A 9,752-nucleotide genomic window follows, 5' to 3' on the forward strand; every position below is an offset into this window, starting at 1 on the left:
GCTCGATCGAGCCCTCCTAACTAATAAAACCAATTTGTTCATACCTTTGCATTAAATTTATAGACATTCGTCGTTGCACCTATGCTATTCGTTCGTTTTCTTTCCTTTTTTTCTCCTATTTTTTTACTATATGTATATACGTTTCTGAAGAAAGAAGCAGACATCGCGTCCCTCTAGACGAACTTGTACACCCATTTTCGGTCCATTTCCTTGGAGTCTGTGTTTTTTCTGTATTAATACCAAATGAGAAACAAATAATAATTAGGTGTGCTTACAGCGCATCGTCCTTGCTTCCTGCAAGAAAAAAACAAGGAGCGACAAAGGTGGCGCAAATTATATAACACATTGTACCTCTGAATTATAGTCATAAAGTTCACGTTGAACACTGACCAGTTCGTAGGCAGAATTAAAAAAATGGAGGACGCTACATCTCCGCCTTTAAAAGTAAAGCGCAATGGAGTTATTGGACCCTGCGGGCATCTTTCTGAGTTTATTGCTCAGGGAGGAGATGATCATTTTTACCTCACAACCAACGATTATAGAGAAAGAAGCCCATCAGCGCTATCGTGCTAAAATGTATGCAGCTGGACTCAACGTGAGTGCAGAGCCGTGATTTGCCAGCCCGTCATTGATGCTAGCGTGCCAAACGGTGATGTTAGCGCTCTAAATGTGCAGCTTGCTCGGTGTCAACAACGGGGTAGGGAAACAATTTGTGAGGCGGTGGCACGCTTTCGCCTCTCCTTTTTGTTCTCACTGACCTCACTCCACTTGCCGGCGCCCTCAATTCTGTTACTGCCTCGCACTCTGTTTTGCCCTCTCCACCCTCTTTTCTCTCCTTCTCATCATCGCCTCATCCTAATGTATTTCTCGAACGTTTTTTTTCTCTGCGTGACGCAAAGCAACATATGGCATGAGGTGACCGCAGGTGACGTGGTATGACACGATACGACGTAGCCCCGCCGCGGTGGTTTAGTGGCTAAAGTACTTGGCTGCTGACCCGCAGGTCGCGGGATTGAATCCCGGCTGTGGCGGCTGGATTTTCGATGGAGGCGGAAATGCTGTAGGCCTGTGTACTCAGATTTGGGTGCAGGTTAAAGAACCCCAGGTGATCGAAATTTCCGGAACCCTCCAGTACGGCGTCTCTCATAATCATACGGTGGTTTGGGGATGTTATACCCCACATATAAATCAATCAATCAATCAATCAATCAATCAATCAATCAATCAAGTCTTGATATGATGTCAAGGGCACCTAAAGTGCTTTCTACTTAACATACTGGCAGTTGAACATGGTTGTTCACATCAGAGGTACGGTTTCGTGCTTAACTTGGAACTCGAGAGAATACCGAATGTTGAGGCAGTTTTTTACCTGAGGAGTATTCAGATGGGTAGGTCGGGGGTGGAACCTGGTTGACGTTTTCCTGGGACATCACTGGTAGGCTCATCGTCCGAGGTAGGGCCACGGGAAAACCATCCGCCATATTGATTGCGCTGAAGCATAAAGTTGTATACAACTGACATGAATGTCTCATTGTGCTGAACGCGTCTACTTTCCATGAACGTTAAAAAACTAGGAATGACAATGGCTAGTGGACTACTTGAATTTTCATAAATCCTACTTTGTGAAGCCTGCCATCCTTGCACATTGGCAGCCCATAGACTAATAGGGTAACCAACGGCTGTATATAGTGCTCGCTAGCATTGGCATTGTTTTTTAGATGCGGAAGCATCTTATACTCGCACCTTGTAGTGCGCCGTCCGCGCCGTCCGTACCGTCCGCACCGCTTCTCGAACATTCGACAGCTGACGCGCGCGCATGCGCCGTCGCGCCGTCGCCCACCATCTGTGCCGCGCGCGCTTCTCCTTCGAGAACATTCGACAGCTGACAGCGCATGCGCCGTCGCGCCGTCGCCATCTGTGCCGCGCGCGCGCTTCTCCTTCGAGAACATTCAACAGCTGACAGTGCATGCGCCGTCGCGCTGTATATATACTCAAGGTCGGCGCTCGCTCGCTCAGTTGCCGCTCGTCGGTTGGTTTGTACGGCGCGTTGACGTCCAAGGTCGCGGGGAAATGAATTCCAACGAATCCACAAACACAATGATCGACGTCCCTTCGACCAGCGCCGTCCTTTCGCATACGTGTGTACGTGTTCACTCATTTAACACCCCCTCCTACAACCACGTTAACCAATTTAGCCATCGACCCAAGTAAGTCGCAATTTAACACCCCATTTCACAACCACGTTAACCAATTTAGCCATCGACCCAAGTAAGTCGCACTTTAACACCCCGTTAACCAATTATATGCTCCGCATCCTCCTCAGTGTTCCCCCGAGGGAAGCTGCGGGCAATTTTTTTGTTTGTCTAAGTTGTTGAGAACTTTCATGGTATTAGAAGGGATCATAAGTAAAGATAATGTATTTCTTATCAGAAGGTGTAGATAAGGTGCATCTACATTTATATTGCCAAAGTATTGTTTCTTTTTTATATACGCTACTTCCAAAACGCTCACTGAATTTTGTCGCATACCGCATCACAGCTGCGTCCACAGCTTCGCCTGCCATGTTTTTTTTTCCAGAGGGAGATCTGGTATGGGCGTAGTTCATTCACAATCAGTTTCACTCATTAATGTTCATGTTTTTGTTAGATTAAATGCGGCGTAGTTCAAGAATAATTCTGTACGTAGCTTACATTAAGTAAGTCAAGCTCCACGATGTTCGGCGTTCTCGACTTTCAAGGAGATGAAGCAGCTCGCGTGACAGATGCTGTTTTCATAGAAGTCAACCACACAAACACGGAGCACTGGCCGCCGCAATAACCGACGTGCGTTTGCCCGGTCGTAGAATGTGAGGCTTAGATACAACCCCTCCGCGACAAGTATGAGACGACGCAGTTCTTGCCAGTAATGTCTATAATTGCCCACAGTTCTCTTGAAACAAAGTGGTTCGTTCAAACTATTTTGTCAATTAATAACCTAGGCTGCAGGCCATCTGCTTGCTTCATTTCAGAAAAAGCATTTTAGTGATCCGTTATTCCCAAGATGGCCTCAGTTCAGATATCACACCCTTTTCTGAGTAACAGACTCGAACGTCTTTCCAAATGTACGCACCAATCAGTTTGGGAATAACATGCAGAAAACTCACTCACCTGTTCAAATTGCAGAAGAGCTATCAAAAGACTGACGGCGGTTTGAAGAGATCGAGTGTGATTCACCACGAAACGGTTAGATCAGCCTCGAGACTAGATGATGATGATGATGATGATGATGATGATGAGCCTTTAGATTTGCTGGCACTCACCCATAAAGGGGGATCGGCCAAAAAACCGGGCGGCAGGATCATCGAGTGAGTTAGTTATGAGTCAGACATTCAGGTAGTCTCGTAGCCGGAAATAATAATAACAATAGGCTAACAAGGTAATCCTTTTGCTGCCATTATGTGCGCACACATGGCAGAGCAAACCTCACTGTAGCTATAACCTAATGTAATCCCTACGAAGGATGATAATGATAATGTCGGGGCTGATGATGAATTCCTCTTCATTACGAAAAGCCATAATAAGTTGTACATCTAAGTGGTTCGTATTATTGAAACATAGTAAAATGAAATCTAAGTATTGAAATGAGAGACTGATAATAATTAACAAAAGCGCGTCCAATAAATACTGTTATTTCATTCGTGGGTCTTTGAAATTTAGAAATGTAGTATTTGTCTTGCTCAAGGGATAAGTGTGAAATAGGTGGTTGGCACTTCGTTCAGCTCATTGTCAAGAAACATGTTCGCACAATAAGTTCAGTGTCGAGGACGGTTACATCGGTTTCGAAATTTGTCTGAACAAGACAACAAATGAAAGAGAGAACATAGGACTGGTAGCAAATAATGAGAAAAAGATGGTAGGTTGGTTGAACCCAAGAGGAATGGCTCAACCAACCACGGGGTATCGGCCATGAATCGCGCAGCAGTGGTATTTTGGAGAAAAAAAAGAAAGGGGATGCTCTAATTTTTTTCGTCTGTTTTCTACAAAAACGAAAAGTTAAGTTGTGCTAACAGACTGTTAGAAATTGTTATAAAAGAAATCAATATTGAGATTAAAAAAAAATCGGTTCTTTATTGTTGGTTTAAAATTTCATAGCTTACCTAAAATAACATTTACCAGTCTCTACGTTGCAGTTTCTTGCTGAAACTCCCCCGAAAAACACACTTTTTACATTTGGTGGAGCGCTGCTGGGTCGTTCCCCTTTTCGTCTTGGAGCTCCGCAACCGTACTTTACCAGCTGCCCCCGGAATGGCCGAGGATTCCGCTCCTTCCCAAGCACCACCTACGGTCATGTGTGCTGGGACGCTTCGTCAGCATGACCCTCCGATGTTCAGCGGCACCGACGAGCTTGACGTCGAAGACTGGCTGGTAGAGTTTGAGCGTGTTAACGGTCCCAACAAATGGGATGACCGTGCTAAAATGACGCGCGTCAGCTTCTATCTGACCGATGTGGCGAAGCTATGGGACCACAACAATAAAGCCGAGTTCACCACCTGGTCGGCATTCAAGCAAATCTTCGCTTCGTTGTTCGGTCGGCCTGGACCGCGCAAGCTTCGCGCCGAACATCGCCTCCGTGCCAGAGTCCAAAGTAACGGTGAGACGTTTTCGAGTTATATTGAGGACGTCATCGATCTGTGTAAGCGCGCGAATGCATGTATGGTGGAGTCTGACAAAATAAGGCACATACTGAAAGGCATAGATGACGATGTATTTCATATTCTGGTAGCCAAGTGCCCTCAGACAGTAGCGCAAGTCACTGAATTGTGCCAAAGCTTTGACGAGCTGCGCAAAGAGCGCCTTTCTACCCGTCGCGCCGGAATTCCCACAGTGTAACTCTCATATTTGGAAGCTAAGAGCACTGGCGCTGAATATCCCACCTTACTGCCGCAAATTAAGCAATACATCCGTGAGGAAGTGGCTCGTCAGCTCTCTATTGCCACGTCTGTCACCAAGAGTCCCATGGCACTGAATCACTCGCTCCGTCATGCCATTCAAGCTCAAGTTGGTGAGGCGGTTCCACCTCCAGTACCACCAACGCAGCCTGCAGCGCCTCTAACCTATGCTGAGGCCGTTACCTGTTCCTATGCTCGACCGTCGCTAACACCATCCGCCCCAGTCACCAACTTCTACTACCACCACGCCCTGTTCACCCAATACGCCCGGTTCCGCGCAACCCCTCTCGCTTCCCGGACCACCTCACAACCCTTGGCGCAATCCAGACAACAGGCCCATCTGCTACGCCTGCGGCATTCCTGGCCATGTTGCGCGTCACCGTCGTCGTCAGCACAGTGTTTACGCCAATGATTACATCCCCAACCTCGACTACATGCCACAGCAGCCAGCATACCCGGTTTCCGCCGACTCATCGGGCGCTTATTCGCGCCGTGCCAGTTCCTTCTCACGTCGATCTCCTCCTATCCGGCGCCGCTCCATTTCTCCTATGTTCCACCGTACCAACCCCACGGAAGAGGAAAACTAAGAGCCGCAGTTACTGAGGCACGAACTGCGCCCTCTTCGAAAATTTCAAGGTCTCATCTTTCGCCTCCGAACGAGATCGCGGTTATTATTGATGGTGTCACGACGAACGCTCTTGTCGGCACAAGAGCTGCCGTTTATGTTTTAAGTTAACTTTTGTGCCGCAAACTGCTGAAAACGACGACACCCGTTTCTGATCTTTTATTACAGACGGCGAGCTCGCAGCATGTTAAGCCTGTGGCGGCGTGCACGGCAAGTCTTTTTATCAACGACGCATTCTACATTGTGGAATTCGTTGTCCTACCAGATGCGTACCGTGACGTGATCCTTGGTTAGGACTTACTTTCTAGGCATGATGCGCTCGTTGACTGCGCTGGAGCTCGACTAGCTTTGTCTCCTTTCAGTACCACAGTCGTCGACGTCCCGAGCCCGGTGCCTAAATTGGTTGTCGCTGCTGACGCTATCATTTCTCCGTTCTCTGCCACCCTGGTGTCCATTGCTGACTCAGTTTGTGATTTGACCGCCCTGTTTACACCGTATGAAGATTGTGCACGCCGACGGAACGTCATACTACCATTTGCCGTCATTACCCTTGTGCATGGTGCCAGTGTGGTCTACGCGTGCAATCCCTTTCCTTGCTCGGCAATTCTGTTACGCGGCGAATGTGTTGGACACTTAGACAGTTTTAAGGCCCTCTTTCCTTTGGATGCAACGTGCGAAAAGAGACCATAACGGCGAAAAGAGGTCATAAAGAGACCATAACGGGCCCCAATCTCCGCCTCACGCACCCTACGTCATCAAGTCCGACACTTCCCAGTTCGTGAAACCTTGCTGTAATCATCGCAATTACCTGACCGAAGGCAGCAGCAGGCTCCTTATGGTCCCCCATCATTTGCGTGCGGACATTTCCATTTGCCACGGGTTCCGTTAATTTGGGAGGCGATCGCCGGGCTAATTCCAAGGGCCGAAGTATCGGCCCCCCGAACCGCACCACAAAAGCGTGGACAATTTAGAAGTGGTCCTATTTAGTGCGCCAGCGGACGCCGGCTGTGGACCAAAGAACAAGTCAGAGCCGAGAGTTGATAAACAAAACAAAATTATATTCTCAATTACGGCAGATCAAATCGATACACAAGTATGCACACTCGACAATAGTTAAATACAATATGACACCAATCAAACAACGTACTACGCAGTACAATCAGCCACACTCGAAACAACGGACACAGACAACAATACGCACTACGATGCAGTCGCATGCATCGAACAACCAAGACACTTAAAGACTAAAGAGTTAGAAAACTTATTCAGTCCAAAGTTCCTGGAGCAAAAGTCTGAATGATACTCTTCCGAGAATAACTCACTCAAAGTCCAGCGTTGTTGTCGTTCCGCTGCCCCCGAAGTTTTTCTTCCAGGAAACCACGCGTCTTCAATTGGCCGCTCTCCAAGCACCAAACTTCTTCGCCGGAAACACGTCGGCTTCACACACGCAGCTGTTGCCACGCGTCTTCGCTCGATAGCGGTAGACACACACTCTTGCCTGTAGCCCGAGTCTTCACCCCTCAAGTGGAAATCCTCTTCTTCTCCTCCTTTTTCACGGAAGACAAAAGGCTTCGCCCACAAGGCGAAACAACACCCTACGCACTCTGGCGCATACTTTCTTCTTCTCCTGCGTTCTCACTAGGGACAAAACCTTCAGCGACAGACGTGGCGGAATAACCCCACGCACACTGGTGCTAACTTCCTTCTTCTCCTGATCTCCCATCTCTGCTGCTCGATTAAATACCTTCCACGCGAGATTCCAGAAAGTTCTCATCAGTTCGTCGGCGCGATACGCAGTGGAGGCTGAGGAGAGCGCGAGACGGTACGAGGGCCCTCCGCGACAGATGACGTAACCCTGCATCACCACGCCCCTTTCCATCGAGAACTTTCTAGGGCTTGCTCGGCCGCCGATATGAGAAGGTTCGTCGGCGAACCTACGCTTCCGAGGGGAGAGGGACGCGCGCCCGGGGAGTCTTTGGATGCTTGTTTTCTTTTTTTTATTGTTGACCTCGAGGCGCCTGTTAACTCACTTTCCCGCACCAAATTTCTTCGCACGATAACAAAGGAGCTACCGGTATCTCTTAACACCGTTACATTTTTGCCCGCAACTTTTCCAGGCATCGCTGGCATTCCCTTCATAGCACCGCTTGGCTGTTTTGTCATTACAGTACCCACAATAGGAAGTTTCTTCCCAGTTTTTAACGCTATACGAATCGGTCAGTGACGGCATTATCATCGGATTTCACTGCTGCTAGCACACAGGATACCTGGTGAGTTTGACTCGCTCCGTTACGACATGCGTCTGCTTTGTGCCCAGTCTGACCACACTTCAAACATTTTAATACCGTAGGGCTCGTAAAGATCGTTTGACAGTTGTTCGTGCGATGACCCACTAGGTTGCACAGAAAACATCGCGGAACACTCTCCGGTGCACGCTTCTTTTGTTGGGGTGCCGGATTTTTCGAATCTTCGGGACACTCTTTCTTGACCTTGGCCAAATTAGTTCCACCTTGCGCTTCTAAGAATTGATCAGCCAATTCAAGCATGCCTTCAAGTGACTCAGCCTTCCTCTCTTTCAAGTACAGCGACAGGCTTGGGTGGCAACTAGTAAGAAATTGCTCTCTAATAAGGAGCTCTCTAAGCTCATCGTACTCCTGCGCTGTCCCTGAAAGTTCACTCCATCTGTCGAAATAATGGCTAAGTCGGGCGGCATACTGCGTAGCTGTCTCACCATCAGCTGACTTTCCTGTCCGAAATGTGTCCCAGAATCCTTCCACAGTAAATCTAAATCGCTTCAGTAAAGCAGCTTTCACCTTTGCATAGTTGGCTGCATCGGTCAGCGTCAGTCTACCGTACACACTGAGTGCTTCATCACTCAAGCAAGTACTCAAAGCAGTTGCCCATTGATGTTCCGGCCAATTCCTGCTCCTCGCAATCGTCTCAAATCGGTGAAGGTACGCGTCAAGATCGCCCTTCTTTTCATCAAACGCTACGAGCTGCTTGCTTGGGTTCAAGCGGAAGCCGTGGTCCTCCCATTCTCTGCTTTCAACTCTAGCTAGGAGCGGAGTTTCACTTCGCTGTTGCAAACGGAGCCGCTCGAGTTCCCTCTCGTGCTGCCGCTGCCATTCCCTTTCAGCCATCTCTGCTTCTCTTTCTTCTTACAGCTGTCGCTCCTTTGCCTCTTTTTCTTCTTTCAGCTGTCGCTCCTTTGCTTCTCTTTCTTCTTTCAGCTGTTGCTCCTTTGCTTCTCTTTCTTCTCTCACCCTTTCAGCTGCCAACTTTTCTCTCTCCAGCTCCAACTTCAATTGCTGCTCTCTTTCTTCAGCTGTCACTCCTTTCCCTCTCTTTCTTTTTTCGCAATCTCAGCGGCCAGCCTTTCTCTCTCCAACTCAGCTGCTTTTTCTTCCTTGGCCCTCTCAGCTGCCAACCTCTCTGTCTCCAACTCAGCTGCTTTTTCTTCCTTGGCTCTTTCAGCTGCCAACCTCTCTCTCTCCAACTCAGCTTCTTTTTCCGCTTTGGCTCCTTCGACCGCCAACCTTTCTTTTTCCAGCTCAGCTGCCTTTTCTTCATTGGCCCTCTCTTTTTCTTCTTTTTCCTTCTGGGCGACCCACTTTCGTAGTTCGGCGCCAGAAAGACCCCATCTTCTTACCAAGAGCGACTAACTTTTCGAGATCCATTGTGTCTCACAAATAAAACCTTGCCACGTGCAAAAAATATCTGCCTAAATCAGTCTATCGGAACACTCTCCTGTACTCGTTAACGAGAACACTGAGCAACACACAAAATCGTTCCGATAGCAGTATCGACCCCTCGAGGCTCTTTCTCACTACTTTGGAAACACTGTGCACCAAAAAGGTCCTTGTCGCGGACGCCAGATTAATTGTCACGGGTCCCGTTTATTCGGGAGGCGATCGCCGGGCTGCTTCCAAGGGCCGAAGTATCGGCCCCCCGAACCGCACCACGAAAGCCTGGACAATTTCGAAGTGGTCCTATTTGGCGTGCCAGCGGATGCCGGCTGTGGACCGAAGAACAAGTCAGAGCCGAGAGTTGATAAACAAAACAAAATTATATTCTCAATTACGGCAGATCAAATCGATACACAAGTATGCACACTCGACAATAGTTGAATACAATATGACACCAATCAAACAACGTACTACGCAGTACAATCAGCCACACTCGAAACAACGGACACAGACA

General features: G+C 48.3%; 1 long non-coding RNA gene across 1 annotated transcript; it reads right to left on the reverse strand.

Moving 5' to 3' along the window:
• Window positions 1-275: 275 nt before the first annotated feature.
• LOC142766844 (uncharacterized) lies at window positions 276-3,226 on the reverse strand. The gene is made up of 3 exons (XR_012884612.1): window positions 3,147-3,226; window positions 1,370-1,491; window positions 276-294 (listed from the first exon to the last, which is right to left on the reverse strand). It is a non-coding gene; the product is annotated as an uncharacterized LOC142766844 (long non-coding RNA).
• Between the last annotated feature and the right edge of the window lie 6,526 nt (window positions 3,227-9,752).

Source organism: Rhipicephalus microplus, chromosome 7, assembly GCF_043290135.1.
Source record: "Rhipicephalus microplus isolate Deutch F79 chromosome 7, USDA_Rmic, whole genome shotgun sequence".
Lineage (NCBI taxonomy): Eukaryota > Metazoa > Arthropoda > Arachnida > Ixodida > Ixodidae > Rhipicephalus > Rhipicephalus microplus.